At 38.4% G+C, this 19842-nt stretch overlaps 1 protein-coding gene across 1 annotated transcript in view; it reads right to left on the bottom strand.

The window, feature by feature from the left end:
- Window positions 1-19842, bottom strand: part of ATP8A2 (ATPase phospholipid transporting 8A2) — a 337944-nt gene that overhangs the window by 116209 nt on the left and 201893 nt on the right. The gene's annotated exons all lie outside the window — the stretch shown is intronic.

Genomic DNA, 19842 nt, shown 5'->3' with positions numbered 1-19842 from the left:
AAATCTTCTTGTGACAAATACATTTCTTGATCCAAGGGCCTTATCCTGCTCAAGCGTATGTATAATCCTTAATATCTTTATAATGGGAGTATAGTGCCCAATTTATCCTGAGAATACAAGTAAAGGGTTTCCCCCTTAACTTAACCTAATCAGAAAGATCTTATGTGGAATAGTTAAGGGATGTAAATTGGCAAATACTGAGGCTCGGTTACATACCAAACCAGGTCATTAAAATCTAGCAGTTGTGCTTACACAGCGTATTAATCTTGATTAGGTTTTTATGGCTTAGCATATTGTGCAAATTGGCTTATTTGGTTACTTTATGATTCAATGTATTGTGTTGTGTTAATGGATTAATTCAAGAACAGAGTTAAGTATGTTGTGTGAATCTAGCCTGAGTAGAACAAAGAACATTACAGAATTTTACATACATTACAGAAAGCTGCATGTAAATAAAACACAATACTTCTTTCTCAAAAGGTTACTCCATGGATTAGATGAAGTGGACTGGGAGCCACTAAGGTTTATGAGATAATATATTTGTTTGTGAACTGGGGAATAAATTGGCAAAGGATGGGGTGAGCTATAAATAACATGAATGGCCAAATAGTGTTTTTACATTTTTTTGTCTGAACAGCAACCGAGGAATTTTATGTAAATGCATTTATGCATGTCCAAAATTACTCTGTGCATATTCTCTGTATAAGAAAACTTGGCAAGTCTCAATCTTCTGCTTGCTTCAGCAATGTTTAATTTTCTAGAAAAGTGTCCTTCCTTTATCCAAGCCTATATCTAGATGCCAGGATCAGCATATCAGGAATCAATTCCCCTTATGTCATAAATAGACAAACTTGTAGCAGCTTAATCCAAGCACATTGGTTTAATCCCATTGACTTTCAACAGGGCAGAACTGTTTTCTAACTAAGTACAAGAGCTTAACTGCGTTGTTCACTAGACTGTAAGACTCAAACATGCACCTGGATTGCTTTCTGTGAAACGTGGGTAGTTTTTTTTTCCTAGTAGTCTAGGGGATGGCTGACTTCTAGAGACAGAGAGTTTTGCATCACGGTCAGACTAGCCATCAAGAGGCCCTTCTGTCTCACTCCAACTTCGAAGTAGATCTGGAGACTATCAACTATAATGTGTCATCCACTGGAATCTGCCATCATAGGTCTCTGAATTGTAAGGCTTAAAAGAGTCTGAACACAGACGTTTTAAGCATTCTGCAAAAGCATGAAAATGGTAGGCCTCTTTCAACCCAAGTCAATTCATGAGTCTGCTCACAAACACAAACACACATGTGCACACACACACACACACACAGAGTTGCTTCTAGCAAGTCAGCAGTTCAAAAGTCACATATCACATTCAAGGTATGTGAATCAAGGTATTGGCATCTAACTGATATCTAGCTGCATAGCAATGCCTGATTCAACACCATCCAAGAGCCAGTAAACACACCATGTTCAAAATACAACTGAAATATGTACTGAAATGCAAATTTTTATGCTGATAAATAAATAATGATTTTTACAAAACTGGGAAAAGAAACAAAAGAGATGTTTAAATGAACACATGTAGATCTGCCAATACAGAATGAACTAAACAGATTTGTCTGTCCCAGTTTGCTTCCTTGTGATTTTAACTGGGAATGAACAGAGACCTCCTGTATTCAGATCATATACTTTACTTCCCCTGTGTTTTTCCATAATTCAACACTGGTACCTTCTGCAGCATCGAAGAGTGCTTCTCTATCAGCCCAAACTGCTCAACAAATGTTCTATCTGTTCTTAGTATTAAATGGTCTTAAAACTTTTTCCTAAAGAATTGGTTTCCTCAATTCATTTTTTGTTCAGTGAAATAATTGTGGCTTATTCTTCAGGAGTGTAACAACATCATTTGCAAATAGCAGTTTAATGTAAGTTCATTTGAAACTTGCAATAATTACAAGCCATGGTTTTTGCCAGTTCATAAATGACCAGCAACTTGCATTAAGAGGAAGATATACTTCTAATGTGGCTGGAGACAGTATGTTACCTCTTTTATCAACTGTGCAGCATTTGAGCTGCTATTTAAAGCCACATGATTGATGGAGATGTCTCCACTGATGAAGGAAAGGATTATAGCAAGGGCATGCATTCAAGAGTTTGGTTTTATAAAAAACTGGATGTTTTCTACCACGTTATCTTGGTCTTGTTATCCAGCCTTTGAACTTTGTATCTGAAAATATTTTAGTGATTAGTTTCATACAGCTTCTCAAATGTGGATTAACTACAGTACTGAGAAAGAAGAGACAACTCCAAAGCACTGAATGGGCTGGCAAAAGATAATCCTATGATTACAAACTGAGTGCCTCAAGAGTCTGGGATATAGTGCATTGTGGGGAGGAGATGTTAAGGAAATGATGAGCACATGTGTTATAAGTAAGCTACTGGCAACTGATCACATAATTTTCTGGTTACTATTCAAAGATTTCCTTCAGCCTGTGCAAGCTCATAGGAAGCTGCTTTATACTGAGTCAGATTATTGATTTATATAGTTCATTACTGTCTACAATAAGCTTCCCTCAACTTAATTTCAGAAGCCCTCTACAAACCAACTTTTGTCAAGAGGTATTAGTGTAAACCTTCAGTCTGAAGGGTGGAGAGATAAGGGAGAATGCTACAAAGGCAGAAAAAAAAATGAAAATTAGAAAATGGGTAGCCCCACCCACTTCAGGTTATGTCCCTTGTTCAGGCTTAAACCACCTCTACAATTGGCATATATTCCCATCCAAGTTATTACCAACACAGCTGAACAAGTCATAATCTCTTCTAGTCAACTGACTGATGATCATCATCATCACGTTTATTACAGACCTAAGGCCAGACACAATAAAACTATACAATAGTAACAATCTTACATATAGTAAAGGTAAAGGTTTCCCTTGACGTGAAGTCCAGTCGAATCCGACTCTAGGGGGCGGTGCTCATCTCTGTTTCTAAGCCTTGGAGCTGGCGTTGTCATAGACACTTCCGGGTCATGTGGCCAGCATGATGACTCGGAACGCCGTTACCTTCCCGCCGAAGCGGTACCTATTGATCTACTCACATTTGCATGTTTTCGAACTGCTAGGTGAGCAGGAGCTGGGACTAGCAACGGGGGCTCACCCCGCCGCGCGGTTTCAAACCGCCGACCTTCCGATCGACAGCTCAGCGGTTTAACCCGCAGCGCCACCGCGTCCCTACTAATCTTACATATATATATATATATATATATATATATATAAACAAACAAACAAACAAAAGCAATTAATATACTACAATCCAAAATTAAGAATGAAAATACTAAAATGAATTGAAATAAAATACTGTGTTAAGAAATTCAAAATCTAAGTGATGGTGCAGTATATTATACAGATGGTAGCACAAATCTGGGCAACCTGGGAGGATATTGTTGGGTCCTTGTCCGAAAGAAGTAACTGTCCTAACAGCCAGGAACCACGCTGAGACAAGGAACAGGTCTCTAGTGTTTTATTGTTGCTACATAACAGGGAAATCCTAACAAACTGAAGAAGCGTGGGAAAAACCCAGACATATAAACCCCAAAGGTTAAGGCGGGCCCGATCGGTGTCTCTTGGAATGGCTACCTAATTCCTCAGTGCTACGCATGCGCTTGACAGTCTGGGTGGGAGCCCCCTGCTCGCCATCCTTACTCATGACAGTAACATTAGATAGAAGTCACTCTCCCTGCCTGGAAATTTCTTCAATAATGGATATATAAGGATCTGTCTAGAATCCTTATATAGGGAACAATATAACAACATATGGCCTTATTTATCAGCCAGACAATCTAAAGATCAGCTGACTGATCTCCATGTGCCAGCAACACAAGATCACATATGACTTGGTCAGTTGTACACAGGTATTTTATCAGACCTCAGGGCTAATGTAAAGGAAACTAAGAAGTTGCCATTTCCTCTATTACAAGCATTTCCACAGTGGTGCAGCTGGAGTTGGTGCATATGGAGTGAGTGCCACTGAGGACAGAGTTGGTCATCTTAACCTTTCCCTTTTAGAGGCTCTGTGGCTACATCTTCCTTTTTTTCCTATATGCTCTCCTAGTAGACAGGTTTTTGTGTTTTATTGGTCTAGGTCTCATGCTTAAGGTTGTGGGTATGTGTGTGTGTTTATATAGCTTTAGATGTTCTGTTAGCTTCCTACTGGTCAGCACCTAATATAATGCCTCTCCCATTTCCACTGCTATCTAACTTCATCTGTGGCTGCAGAGCCATGGAGCAAATATCTATTTATTTGTTCAACTCATACACTGCTGTAATCTGTAAGGACTCCCAATGGTTAACAACACACTACAAAATATTAAAATATTTGTAATATTAAAACATCCACAGTAAATAAAACAATCAAATATCTGTGGTAACAAATACTTTAAGGGAAAAAAGGATAATTTAAGTAACAATTGACTTGTGACAAAGTAACCTTCACAATCAGCCAACAGTGTTCAAACTAGATAGTGTCCTCTCCATCAAACCATGCTCTTTGAATGAGTTCAGTTTCTAGCCCAGAGAAATCAGAGGGTTCAGGTTTGATCTCCACAAGGAGGCTGTTTCAAAGAACAGGCACTAAAAAGGCAAAAGAGTTATGTTCAGCCTAAAATGACTTCATTTTGGTGGCACCATCTTGTACCCTTCTTGTTGAATACTGGCAGGAAAAGTAGCCCCAGGAACAATACCATTAGAAATTTTAAGGATGCGGATGCAAGATATATGTGCTGTCAAACAGGAACAGGATGGAGTTAGTTTTCTAATATCTTTCTTTAAATAACATAATGAATGAAAAAGGATGGGAAGGGAAGCATAACGCATTGTCACGTTTGTAAATCTTGGGTCTATAGAAAGAGATTAGCCTTCCATCAAGTATTTCAGCTCAGGCAGCGGAAGTGTAGCAATATTATAGTTACACTTGATTTGGTGAAGGTGAAAGGTCCCCTGTGTAAGCACCGAGTCATGTCTGACCCTTTGGGGGGACGCCGCTTTCACGACGTTTTCTTGGCAGACTATAGCGGAGTGGTTTGCCATTGCCTTCCCCAGCCGTCACCTTCCCCAGCAAGCTGGGTACTCATTTTACCGACCTCAGAAGGATGGAAGGCTGAGTTGACCTGAGCCGGCTACCCGAGAATCCAGCTTCCACTGGGATCAAACTCGGGTAACGGGGAGAGTTTCGCTTGCAATACTGCCGCCTACCACTCTACGCAACACAAGGCCCTACACTTGATTTAGGATGCATTCACTTATCCCCAAAGAACAAAATCCAATACATGTATTGGCTAAACAACTACACCCAAGTGGCCCTTCTACTTAACTGTGCAACAGAAGTTCACAAATAGAGAACCACTGTTTTATAATACCAATAACATCAGCAAGACCCTGTAACCACAAGGATACTGTCTCCCTAACGATTAAAACAAAAACTATGAATATATCTGAGACTTCTTGGGTATGAAGACAGAGAGGGTGAATTCAAACAATTCCATTCTTCTTATAAGGAAGTGACTTAGATCAACAATCCCCAACCTGGGTTCTTTTTATGTATTTTCTCCTGAAGGACTAACTCTCTGTGATCCTTCAGATATTCTAAAATTAAAACAGAATATCACTTTGGAGGATAACTGAGATCAACCACCATGGCCAATCGTCAGGATTACTGAGAGTTTTAATTCAGCAAAATCAGAACGGCTGCTGATACCGCATGCTTGCCACAATCCACTATCAATCTATCTGTGTCTCAAGATGCAGCTGTAGATAGTCCTCCTTGGGTTCCTCTGCTAGGGGAAGCTGATTATATAAGAACTAAGTAGATGGTTTTCTCTGTGGGAGCACCTCTGCCTCTGAAATGACCTTCCACTGAAACTCACCAGGGGAACTGCTGTTATTTTGGGACAGTAAGGACTTATTTGCTCAAGTGTTATGCTGGCTTGCTCTGCTGCTTTCATGCTTTTGATTTGTTTTTATTGTGATGGTGTTTTAGAGTAACACTGTGTTACATTTTACTTATTTTGGGCTCTACATCTTTGAAGCTTAACCCCTCATATTCTGGGATGAAGAGTTAAAGTAGTATTTGGAATTACAGATCGTATCATCTTTTACCATGGTAGGAAAGGTAATTTTTAATCCCACTTGGCCAAATGCAAGAAAGCTAAAACAAATAGCCATTGTTTTTAAAGCATGAGCTACTTTGTGGCAAAACAAAGTTATAAGCTCTCAGAGAATCTTTCAGATGCTATCATCCTGATGGACCTGCCCAATTCCACGGAAAGGAGTAATCCCATTGGCATCAAGGGGAGAATTCCTCTAATGAAGACAGAAATGTTAGAGATGGAAAATGCAGGATTAGGGCACTTCACCATCATGTTCAGTTTGTCTCTATATTACAGTGAAATGTATTTCCTTTCTATGCTCCTCTTTACCTGACCCATTTTAAACACATTCTAATATGTTTCTGGGAAAATGCAATTTTTCCTACAGAATTGGCAAAAGCTGAAAGTGTCTTAGAGACCAAGTAATTCCTCTGCCAACATATACAGTACACTGTAAGAACATGAAGTCATTTCACCAACATTAAACATTATCAGTATAAACATTTTTGGAAATTGATTACTTTTACCCTCCCCTATTAAACTTCAAAAGCAACGTCTCATTGATTGAACACTATATGACTGCCATCTTCTGAGGAGCTGGGAACTGGACAATTTGCACCCACAGAGTCCCCATGGGTTTATCTGGATGACCAATGAAGCTTTGAGGGAAACTAGATCTTACTCATAATGTGTGGCAGTTCCAAAAAGTAGTATCTCAGCATCTTCTCCCCCCTACCAAAAATATATATGTTCCATTATTTTTCTCAAATGATGAACCAAATGACTTGCATGCTTAAGGTTCCAAGTTCAGTTCCTGGCTAACTCCAAATGGGCTGGAACCCAACCCTTCCCATGAAAAATGCTCAGTAACTGTGGTTTATCACCATACACCAACCCTCCTCAATCTGATACTCTCCAGATGTGCAGACCACGATTCCCATAATTCCCACTCAGCATAGTTTGGTTGGGAATTAGGGATGTTGTGGTTTAACACATTTGCAGAGCCCCAGATTAGGGACTGGGGAACAAAGCTGAGCAATGACTTGACTCAATATAAGATTTCTTATGTATGTTTTGATGGTTTGAAAGAGTACTGAAATGAACAATTTCAGAGTGTAATCATATTTAATGTATTATGATCATACCAATACTTCATTTAACTGGTGAGTTTAGACCATTTCAGCTCTTTCTATTTGATGCAGCTGCATTACGCTAAATTGCAATTTAAAAAACAGCTTTTTTTACCTTCAGGATAGAAAAACTGAGAGTCTTGTCTCTTGTGAGAAGGGGGAAAAAAAGCTCTGACAATTAATGACCAGCAGAATGCCTTGGGACTTAAGGTCAGGAATATGCCCTCTGGCCTTGTGGCTTTTCACTTGATTTTGTAGAAACACATTAGCTGAAATAATTATTCCAATAAAATTTTTGGAGTGACATCTGGAAATGGAATGGAAAATGGAAGGAAGGCTTGAAATGGAAAAAGGGGAGAAAAGAAAGGTAAATCTGCTGTAAGTCACGCAAATAAGAGAATAAAATAAACAGCCTGGTGCCTGCAGTTTTTCTGCATATAAATCACTCATCATTTGAAGCAGTTATTTGCTTCGTAAGCCAGTACAAGATGCAAAATAAGCTTATACATGATTGGGACTGACCCAGAGAACATATTAATTAATCTAAGAACCCATTCATTTCTGGCAAGAAGTTGTAAGTCTGCCTGCTTGAGCAATACACATTGAACAGATGGCGTTTTCCCTCTTAGAAGCAATTTTTCATTATTTTAAGTGACAGCATGTAGGCAGCCTTCGTTAATCTCAAGAAAGCTAAGCAATCAGACTTGGATGGGAGACCATCAGGATATCTCTGGGCTGTAGGCAAAACTGAGAAATGAACAAAAAAGCATTCCAGAAGAAGTCAGTCATAAGTCACTTCTGTATGTTTGCCAAGAAAGCTTCATGGGTATGTCTATGTAGTCACTAGAAGTCATGCTCAACTTGAGGGATTCTTCACCTTTTATTAATTATATTGTGTATGTACACACACACACACACACACACATTCTGATTATAACCATGTGTTTTATATTAACCTAAAACATAAGTCTTATGTTAATTTTCTATTTTTTTTAAAAAGAGCCACACAAGAAGAATTCCATGCAGATCAAACCAAAGATCCTTCTTTACAGCATCTCCTTTCCAACCAGTCAGATGCTTCCAAGAAGCCCAACTTTACAGTGTGAAAAACAATCTGTAATGCTCTTTGCTTCCAAGAAACAACTATTAAGAGGCTACTTCTCAATATAGGAGAATGATTTACGTCCATCACTGTTTGGCTTCCAGGTGACCAAACAAAAAACAGGAGATTCTTTTTTTACTTCTTCCAATTAGTTGTAACACAAATCTTGGCAAGACTTTGAAAGTTTTAATAATAAACTCTGTACCGTAGCTTTTTAGTACAGCTTTAAAGCAACTTTAGAGGGAAACTGCCTCTACTATTTTCATGTGGTTTCTCTCAGGCTTCATAATTTCCATTTCAAAATGTTCATCATTCTATTGACAGCCTTCTGAATTTAAGAGAACTGCTTTTGCTTTCACTATACTAAATACTCTGATAATTAAAAAAATTAAGTATAGTTTTTAATTAGTCATGTTGTCAGTCTTTCTTCACACATGGGTCATGACTCTGGCTTTGAAGTTAATATGTGTATTATAATTAATCTCTCAATTGACTTTTGGTCAACATGATTCTCTCTAAATGAGTTGGCCTACAATACCTCATATTTTGCATAATTAAGGGAATTATAGTCCAACACATATGGAGGTTATAGACTGGGGAATGACTTTTTGAAAGTTGATGAGTTTTCATGGTTCAGTTCATGAAGAACATTCAGTTTACTTCTCCATGTTTGCCTCCTAACCATAGCAAGATTGTGCAGATGTAATTATAGATTTCATAGTTCTAATCAGAATCATTTAAAGATAGGAAAGACAATGTCCACAGCTCCTATTAGAGATTTTAACTTTCCACTTTTGCAGTATCCGGCAGCAAAGGAGCTTGTCTTCTGTCTATAGCCACAGATATAAAACACCAAGTAGAAATTGGCATGAAGTTTAAAATGCCACTAGGTTTTCATTTTTTCCCCAGTATAATAAGAATAAATTTTCTATAGAAGAACTCATTCCTTAAAGCTGTCTCAAGCAAGCTGTCCCTAAATATATGCTTATTTGTTGATGCATCTTTTTTCAACATTTATATACATTTTTGAACAATGGCTCTACCAGACTTTGTTCATTGCTTCTTGTCCATGCAATGGCAGAGTCTGCTTTGGTAAGTCATGTCATTTTGCTTCCATGGAATTCCAGAGAGGGTTTCATCTTACATCCTTGGTCTGAGGAGGCCATATGCTTATTGTTCCTTCAAAAGGGCCAGTTATCCACTCTATATTCTAGCTGAACATTAAGTTCCCAGGCACTGATTTTTCCTATCATCTGCTACCTGTTCTCTTTAACTGGGTCTACTTGGATTAAAGAATATTCTCAGCTACAGTTCATCCTCCCCACCCCAACACACACTCCTTTTCTCTCTCTTCTTTTGTGTCTTCCCCCAAACTTTCCAGTAACTTTAAACATTAAAAACAGGTCACACTTTAGAAGAAATAATACCATACAAATATTATAAACTGGATTTCTCTCTCTCTCTTTCTCTCTCTCTGCATGCAGAGCTTGGCTAAAATAATTAATACTCGTTGGAAATTTAAAACCAAGAGTGTGTCAATAGGAGAGAAGTTTGCTGCAAGCCATTTTTAAGCAACTGGAAAAGGTTCTTCTTAAGATTTAATGCCAGCAGCAAAAATCGTATTCCTGCAATTGTCTCTCATTGCCGTGCATTCACCTTGCTGGAACTATAGATATTAAAATCAAACCAGCCTCTCAAACACTGCATTGCCAAAATGGAAGGCAGGGAAAGCAATATATGTGTGTGTAAAACCTTTTATTTCAATTTTTCTTAGGTACAGAATGTTACAATTAGAGATCAGAGTTTATCAGACAAATACTGTATGGCTCAAAATCTGATTTGATTAATAACTCAAGTTAGCAACTTTTGTCTTCCCCAGACAACAATATACAAATGAATGTTTTATTATATTTCTGACAGCATTGTGAAAGATGTGCCAATGTCTGAAACAATTTTAACTTTCTTGGGAAAACCTTGTACCACTAGAAGGGAAATTATCCATCTTCCTTCAGAGTCCAGTGACCACAAGAACTCAACTTGCTCCTGCAGCCCCTGTTGTCAATGAGCACAGACTTTCCTGAGAATCAAATGAGTGCTTTAAAGGAGCCCACTATGACCATGAATGGAAATTGTGGGATTCCTTCCATGAATTCTACTTGCACTGGGGAAAGAAAGCTTCCAGTGAAGTAAATAGGAAATGATTTCTTCCTCCAATGCAAACAGTACAGAGAACTGATTAAATTCCCCCATGTCCTACTCAATCAGTACTGAGTACCCCCTGCCTGCATTGTTCTGTAAAAAATTAGTCACACAATTGTGATTGATTGAATGGTTCTTGGTCTTCTTTGGTCTGCTTGCTCCATGCAAAATACATTCTAAGCTGTGAATCTAGAAGTTCCTTGTTCATATCTTGCAACTGTTCTGAAGTAATACCTGATTTAAAGCAAGATACCATCTTTCTGCTTTACCCTGCCCTCTCCATCTGCAGTTATTTGTGGATGATGACACTGACTGTCTGAGATGTTGGTGTTTGAAAGACACTGCACTTTCTGAAGCAGAGGAAGGTGATACGATGTTCACAGGCAACAATATGCCTCAAGCACCTCCTTGATTCCTACAAGGTTCCCTCTCTTCACTGCCTTTTAAAAAGTATGCCTTTAATAAAATAAAAATTAACTAGGAAGCACCATCTTTATTTTGATATTTATGTGCAGGAATGCCTTTGGGCCCCACAAAAATTTCAGTAGGATTCTAGAATAGAGGAGCTATTATAGAAGTTATCTTCTGGGAGATGGGTGTTTTGTGACTTGTCATGCCCATCAGGACATACTTTCTATGAACAGTCTCCCACAGAAGCCCTCCATGCTTTCAAAATTCCAGAAAAAGTTGTTGTCCTGTACTCTAAAGGGCTGTAAGAATTCTAAGCATCATTGCTATTATGCTGTCAGCAGATCAAAGAAGCAAGGTGGAATATTCCCCCTTTTTGGGGGGAGATGGGCGGTAATAGAAATTCGATAATAAATAAAATACTCAGTTTTACTATCAACCCCTCCCCCTTTACTAATTTACTATATCACCCACTGTCTCTCCATCTGGAGACTACAGATCACTGTCCCCATCTGCGTAACACTGATTTATAAATATTAGTTATGATGATGGAGGAATAGGTCCAATGGCTAAATCTGGCTATGATGTACCCTGTGGCCTCCTGTGCTACTTCCTATGCCAAAGCATCCTGAGGATGTTTACAGTACAAGATTAACAAAACAGTATATTAAATATAAACCAAGATTCAGCATAATGGTAACAAAAAATTATGTACCTTTATCAGGACCTAGGACAGTGAGCAATAACCTGCAATATTCAGTGTTTCGATAATAATTTGCATGCATGTCCTAATAGGCGATTATGTATAGGTGTTTCAAGTTCTATCATCTTTCTCAAGGTTCCTCCTCCTTTCTTGAGATCACTTTTTATTTTATTTTTAAAGAGACTTGCTGCTCTTTACAGTCTGTACAGAATGCTTTACTTTAATATAAGGGCTGAAAGTCACCAGATTAGAGAAAACCTTTATGCAAGTGTATTTCAGCTGCCTCCAAAGGCCTTCAAGAGACTAGTTGAGTATCAGTTAACTCAGAAGGGTGGGGGAAAAGGCTTAGAGTTTTTACTTTGGATTCTAGACATAAATAAAGTGTCATTATTTTACACTGAAGTTGGCTATCAATGGTTGTGTTTCAAGGCTGATTTTTGTCTACAATAAAGATTCTAAACTAGTCATGTCTTGGAGTCTTCTGCCAAGTCTAGCCAAGAGCTAATTAAGGATCAAGTGTCTGGAGATCTCTGATTTACTGCCAAGCCAGCTGTGAAGTCTGACACTTATTATATCACAGCTTGCCAATTCCTGATGATGCACCCATTGTATAGAATGGCCTCCCCATTAAAATTAAGAAGGCTTCCATGATGGACAGCTTCTGCCAACAATCAAAAACATATTTTCTTGCTTTGGAATTTCCATTAATATCCTGTTGCCACATAACAACAAGTGTGATAGTTCATATATATACCCTTGATATTTTATGTGTGTGTGCGTATTTATCTTCATATATATACATTATAAATATAGGTAAGATACCAGCGTATATTCAGGGAGCTTTTCTAATTATGATCATGTTGAAATGTATAATAGGGATTTTGTTATTATTAACAGCCTCTGCAGTATTTTCAGTAATAGTTATAATATATGCTATTAGGTCTTTCAGCTGGCTTCCTATCAAATCTGTCTCTTACCAGAAGGGGACAACAAATACAAAAAACAAACAAATAGCTCACTTCTATCTATCTATCTATCTATCTATCTATCTATCTATCTATCTATCTATCTACCTACCTACCTACCTACCTACCTACCTACCTACCTTCCTTCCTTCCTTCCTTAACAGAATTGCTCAAACTTATATATTTCGAGGACATCATTTTTCCTATGCAAGAACAACTTATAGCAAAAATAATTCATTTTGCATCTGTACTTTTCTAGAGTTTCTCTCCTCCCTTCCTCTTTCTGTTGCCGGTAGTTTTCCTTTATCAGCAACAAACTTAGATCTGATGAAAAGATGGGGTTTGTCTTCTCTTAGAAATTTAGCAGGAACTTGCGGCAGGTTGAGCAACAATTGCTTTCTTAGACCTCTTTCATGATTCTTGTTGGCTACATCAGCAGAGTTGGTGATGAAGGGGCTATTTTTCACCTCTCATTGCATAAATAAAGCCTGTTCCTACCTACAGAAATGGCTTGGGATTTCTGCTTCCCTATGTTTGGAAAAAGCTTTGGAAAATTAAGAGCTGAGGCCTGATTTAGGTTTTCTTTCCTCTCAGATGAACCTTCAAGAAGAAATATTCAGAATGAGGTGTTGCTTCAGATTCTACAACAGCAGTAACTGAAGTCTCCAAAGATACAGCATAATTCAGAGAACAAAAAATACAGCCATATAGCCATGGCAATCTGGTGCAGCAAAAAGAATGTACAGATGGATTTTAATCTGCTCTGAGACTTATTTATTTACGTGTCAGATCTTTATTCCAGGAGTTCAGGGCAGCACACTCACTCTGGACTATTCATGCTGAAAAACGACAATAAATATGTGATGGTCTGAGCCATGAATGCCAGATGATAAAACAACATATGCTCAGATATCTCTGCTCATCTTTTATACAAAAATATATTCATCGTAGAAGCACTGAAACAGATGAGCAAGAGAGAGAAAAGCAGGAAATTACCTTAGAACTAGAATAATATATTACCCATTTTATGAGATATACTTATTCCCTATAGTCATCCAGTTTAACTCAAGATGTACTTTACGGACTTATATTAGGGAAAATTGCTTGCAAAAAGGCATATATTGGGAAGCATATGCAAAACATATTAGCAGAAATGTACACAAAGCACAACCAATTTGAACTTTTTTTTTAAATTGCAAACTCATGCAGAAATGGTATGGAATAAATTCAAAACTGGGAACAAGGAGAAAGTGATGGTTAAACTAAGCATTAGATTATTTACATAGCAAGCAGCTGATTCTGATGATTTTAATTACCATAGAGGAAACACACCCGGTCCCAATCTGGATTAGATCACCATGTAGGGATCAGAGAAGGCTAAACATCAATCTCCCAGACAAACACTTCAGCTCAAAACTGAACTCCTGCATGACAGGGAAAGGAAGGAATTCTGAATCAAATTGGTAGTGGTGGGGAGTTTAATTCACCCAAACTCTGTTGGGTGTCCTGATCTGGACCCTGAGTGCTTAGCCTAGATCAACAGTGGGCAAACTGTACAACCATAGACTGCATTGTTGTTGTTATCTGAAAATCATACTAAGTAGAGCAAAGATATCCTGCAAGGAGGACTGCAAATTCTTGATGGGGGAAGGTGTTCAGGTGATTTTCCAAGGGTTTGTCAGCTTTTTCTGGAGAAAGGCCTTTTAAGATTTTTAAGTACAATAGCCTTTGCATGGCTTAACACACTGACTTTGTTTTTCATGAAAATTAAAGGAGAGATTTTAGGGAGGCATGAGCCAGGAAAAGCAGGTCAGAAGCCTTAATGTGGCTATCCTTGTTCACAGTAATTAAAATCATCAGGCTCAGCTGCACACTACATAAATAACCTAAAAAGTAATCTGATTCTGAGGGATGGTGAACTCGACTAATGTGCCCCCCTCTATCCAAACATGTGTTGAACTGGAATCTGTGTTTTGATGCTTTAGAATTGTACTTAGAGAATGCTGTTACCACATTTCTTAAAACCCAGTTTATGGGACACAAACAGGCAGAAACTAAATGGTAAATGTTGGAGGGGAGGGGAAAAGAATTACATATACATTGAAATGGCTGTCTAAGCTTAAGTTCTAAGAAACAGTAATTTTTGCCACTTTGAGAACCTTCCCTGTATGAAGGTGAAGAAATATTTTAAATGTTGTCTCAAACTAGGATATCTACAGGAATGTCTTACACCTTCCCACTGGAGGCAATCAGCTGAATTCCTATAGGCTTTGCAAAGGCCCAAGAGAGACTTTTCTGACATTTCTTAAGACGCCTCACTCAAAAGGGACTCACTCATTCCTTTCTAACCAAAAATATATACATGATACATACCAAGTCATCCTCAAGGCATCCCCCAGCTGTCAGGGAGAGAGAAACTGGTTGAAGTGTCTGAGCACAGGCGCACGCATAGCAACACAGCAAGGGGGAAACTTCCCAGACTCAGACATACTGGGATGGTGTAAATGATAGTAGGTATATTTTGCTGTTCAAATTTCTTTCATGGTAAATATATAGTGGTGCTTAAAAGTTTGTGAGCCCCTTTGAATTTTCAATATTTCTGCATAAATATCAGCTAAAATGTGATATGTTCTCCACACAAGTCCTAAAGCTAGATAAAGTTGGCCGAGTTAAACAAAATGAGTCAAAAACATTATACTTGTTCATTTAATTGTTGAGGAAAATGATCCGTGTTTTTGTGAATGGATGTCTGTGTGTACACCACACACTGGATGTCCATGGTGTCCTATGCCAGGGGACGGTCTGTGTATATGTGGTGGCAGAGAGAGAAAGGGAGGGAGGGAGGAGTTTCCTAAGAGTTAAGAGGGGGAAAGCATGTGTAGCCATGAACCAACCTGTTCCTGCCCTATTTCTTCTCACCATCAGCTAAAGGATTCTTCACTCATTCTATATGAGAAGATTTATCTGTCATTTCTGCATATTTATAAGGAACTGATGCTCTAAGTTTGAATCCTCCCATATCCAAAATGGCATTATTCATCAAGAAAATTGAAGTACTGCTAGTACTAGCTTGCTTGCTTGCTTGCTTATTTATTTATTTAATTCTGAGACCACATGACTCTTCAATGATCCTGGGCAGCTGACAGTTAAAAGAAAACAAACATATATCACAAAAAGAATATAGCTGACCAGAAGACCAAGTCCATAACCAAATAAAATCAAAAAACCAAACCACCATCTTATCCCATGGTCTGGGAGAACAACCAAGTTTTAAAAAGTTTGCAGAAAGTCAGTAAGGAGGGACCAAATTTTGGGGCTTGGGAGGTAACCTTAGGCTATGTAGAATCACAAAAGTAATTTAGGGGGAAAGTGTTGATGAAAGGAACCCAAAGAAGCCAACAAATATTTGTGGGCATAGAACGTTGCTTAAGTGCTTGGGGTAGGGGATGGAAAATTGGCAGAGAAGAAGAGGGAGCTGAATGGAATATCCTAGAACAGCTTGCTGTGTGGCTGGCTTGATCAATGAGCACCCCTGTGACATTTCATTAGAAGTTCAATAAATAAAACATAACAAAATTAAAACAAATTAAATTATTCCTATCAAATATTTCAGAAATATACTAAGTACTATAATGTGTGAGAGGTGAAAGGTCCCCTGTGCAAGCGCCGAGTCATGCCTGACCCTTTGGGGAGATGCCGCTTTTGCAATGTTTTCTTGGCAGACTATAGCAGGGTGGTTTGCCATTGCCTTCCCCAGTCGTCACTATAATGTGTACCTCCACCTTAATAATAATTAATTAATCATATATTTCTTTCATTGAATAATCATTTCTTTCATGGTTTTGGTAAATTAGGAATACAAAATAGCAAGAGAGGCCAGAGGAAAAATGATAGGATATTAATATGATAGGAAAAGCATGGTACTAATTGCTAAACAAACCAGCTGAATAACCTACTATCAGGCTGCCTGGAGATTTTCACATCCTAGTTCCCTAAATCTAGGCAGCTTCATCCGCATAGTACACAAAGAGATTCCATGGGCTCCCAAGGAAAAAAGCAAAGTGCTGGTAGATGAAGGCAGAATTTGTTCCTCTGCCCCAGGAACTATCCTTGGATCAACCTTAGAAATCTGAGAGGTGCTGCCAAAGAAAATGCCATGGCACACATGCTCTCATGATGCCATCTACCAAGTACCCCATTACCAGATTCTAGTCATCTTCTTCATTCCCACTTGTTAATTAAGTATCAATTGTAACAGTGGCTTCTACTCACTTTTTAAAATGGTGGAAGATGAGACTAGGTTTACGAATGAACAATTAGGCACAACACATTCTGAACATAAGTCTATTTACAAGTAGAAACACTGAAACCTTTTTTTTTAAGCTACAGTCCTGCCCTATGGTTCTTGGGAAGAGGTCCCAAGGGTTATAGGATGTTTGAAACCTTGATTTCTCCTCCTTTGTGTCTCTGCCTCTCAATTGCTATTATTTTAAAAGGAAGAGGAAATATTAAGAAGGCATCAGGTATAGGGTGCTGGCAAAAGCTAGCTACCTCTATAATATCTTTCTGAAGAACTGGGAATGAAGCTTCTGTAGAACTCCAGTGCTACAGTATATTTCTAGTCAGTATAGATTGACTAAAAATCAGTAAGAGGCAATTCCTTATATCACTTGGAAAATATGTGCAACCATTATGAAAAATGATCCATCCATGACTACAGCATTGAAACATAAAGTAATGTAACTTAATCCATACATTAGCCAAGGATCAGCAACCTTCGCAATAGCCCCAAATGCTATGCAATCTCATGACAGAAAGCCAAAATCTTCTAGTTCTCATGTAAGAATGCCAAAAGTTTTAGAATTTGGCAGTTTTGTGAGATGTGTCTATATATGCAACAGCAAAAACAACAATAGCGATCATAATTCCATCCCACTTTTCATGTTAAATATTTCACAGTGGCTAATAAGACATACTAAAACAACAGAAAACCACCTATCACATATATGAGGCATGATTTCCAAAACTTCTGAAAAATTACTAGAGCTACAAAAATTGTTATTTTCTATGGTTAAAAAAACCCAAAGTTGACTGAAAGAAAAAGAAAAGAAAGAGAAGAGAAGAGAAAGAGAAAGAAAGAGAAAAGAAATATTCACTCCAGCCAAGCTTGGCTCCTGATGACTACTAAGTTATGTCTGTATTGTGTTCTTGGCAACCATATGGAAGGGGTTTGACATTGGATTTACCAATAAAAAATTAGTTTAAAATATTGTTATCTCCATCCCAAGTCCTCTAATGTGAGTTTTAGGCTAATCCCTTAAGAATGCCCCACCGGATGATGATCTCTTGAATGACTGGATGTTGCTTAACAATTGCTGTTCTGGCTGTCAAATGGGTTTTAGGAGACCTGCTTCAGGCACCCGCCATATCTTCTGGCACTGCTCTTTACACATGGTTGGCAAGGAACGATTGCCAGAATTAACAAGGCACATCATTTTGTGAGTCTGATGTTGGAACTCAAAGAACATTAGGGTAAAACAAATCCCACAAACCCACAGCTTTTGCAATCCAGTAATAGGGAATAAGACTGCAACACTCTAGTTACTGGCAGCTTTTGTGTTATCTATTGCTATCTAATTATTAGTTGTGAACAAGAAATAGATGTGTAGGCTTAAATTTAATTTGAGGGCAGAAGCTAGCAAATTATCACTATTTTTTTGGAAAACATATATTAGTGTTCCCGGTCCCAGCCTCTTCCAGATATAGTAAATTGCAATTTCCGTTATGACCTCCCAGCATTATAGATTCAGGGCACATACATGCATTTCTGTTGACTTCAAAAAGCCTATACAGGAACAGGTGACCCTGTGGCAGTCCAGATGTTACTGAACTTCAGCCCCCAGCATCTATCACCATTGGCCACCCTTTGTGGGGATGATGACTGTAGTTTTGCAACATCTGAACCATGCCGGCTGGGGAATTCTGGGAGTTGAAGTCCAGACATCTTAATGTTGCCAAAATTGAGAAAAACTGGAGTAGCCAGTAAGTTTTATTCAGCTTGGCCTTGTCCTGGTTTACCTTAACCACTACAACTGAAATACAGCTGCAGGAATATGATTCCAGCACCATTCTCTGGAAATAAATTCATTATGGTATAGGAATAAAAGGTAAAAAGATAAAGCCTCCTTCAACTTGAATTCAACTCCAGGTGACTTAATGGTCAAGTCCCAGCAATTTTCTTGACAAAAATATGGAAAGGGTTTACTATTACCTTCTTCCAAGGTATTTTTGAACACTGCAGTCTAGCTTACAGCCATGGGATGCCACCTGCAGAGACAAATGGATAAGAATAGACCTCCAAAGAAAGCTTGCCAAGCTGAATAAAACTTACTGGCTACTCCAGTTTTTCTCAATTTTGGCAACATTAAGATGTCTGGACTTCAACTCCCAGAATTCCCCAGCCGGCATGGCTGGCTGGGAAATTCTGGGAGTTGAAGTCCAGACTTCTTAAAGTTGCCAAGGTTGAGAAACGCTGGGCTACATGTTATATCTTGCACAGGGATTTCAGATCTGGGAGCAAAAATCCAACAAAGAGATACAGAAAACACATCTAATGATTGTCCGATCCTTAAACATTTGCATTTTCAGCTCTATTTTGAAACTCAGATGTGGTAGTCCTAATCTTGACATTATACTATAAACTTCCCGTAGGCCTAAACAGGGTATAAATAGAAGAGGCTTGTTAAGTTCCTTTTTGGTCATCAGATATGTTTCAGCATCATGCTCACAGAAATTGTCCAGAAAACTGACCTCCAGCATTGTGAATTGTGACTGGAAACAGACTAATAGCCAGCAAGGCTACTTTCCTTTGGGTTCCTTGTAACTGACCCCAGCAGTGGTGTGGTTGCAGCATTCTGGACCAGATGAACTTTCTGAACAGGTTTCAAAGATGTATCTAACAAAGAGCATGTTACAATGGTCCAAACAGGATATGATTAAAGCATCTGTCACTGTGGTCAAATTTCAAGAATGCACACAGTTGGTGCAGTAACCTTGGCTGGACCTTACTAGTTATTGATCCAGTTTTTAACCAGTGCCCAAATATTCCGTATTCATTTTCTACTTTGGTTCATAACTGTAACAGAAGAAGGGGAAAAAACCCAAGCGTTTGAGAAAAAATTCTAATTTCTTGCTATTTTA

The sequence above is a fragment of the Candoia aspera genome, chromosome 5, assembly GCF_035149785.1.
Source record: "Candoia aspera isolate rCanAsp1 chromosome 5, rCanAsp1.hap2, whole genome shotgun sequence".
Lineage (NCBI taxonomy): Eukaryota > Metazoa > Chordata > Lepidosauria > Squamata > Boidae > Candoia > Candoia aspera.
This window is presented reverse-complemented; position numbering and strand designations above follow the sequence as displayed.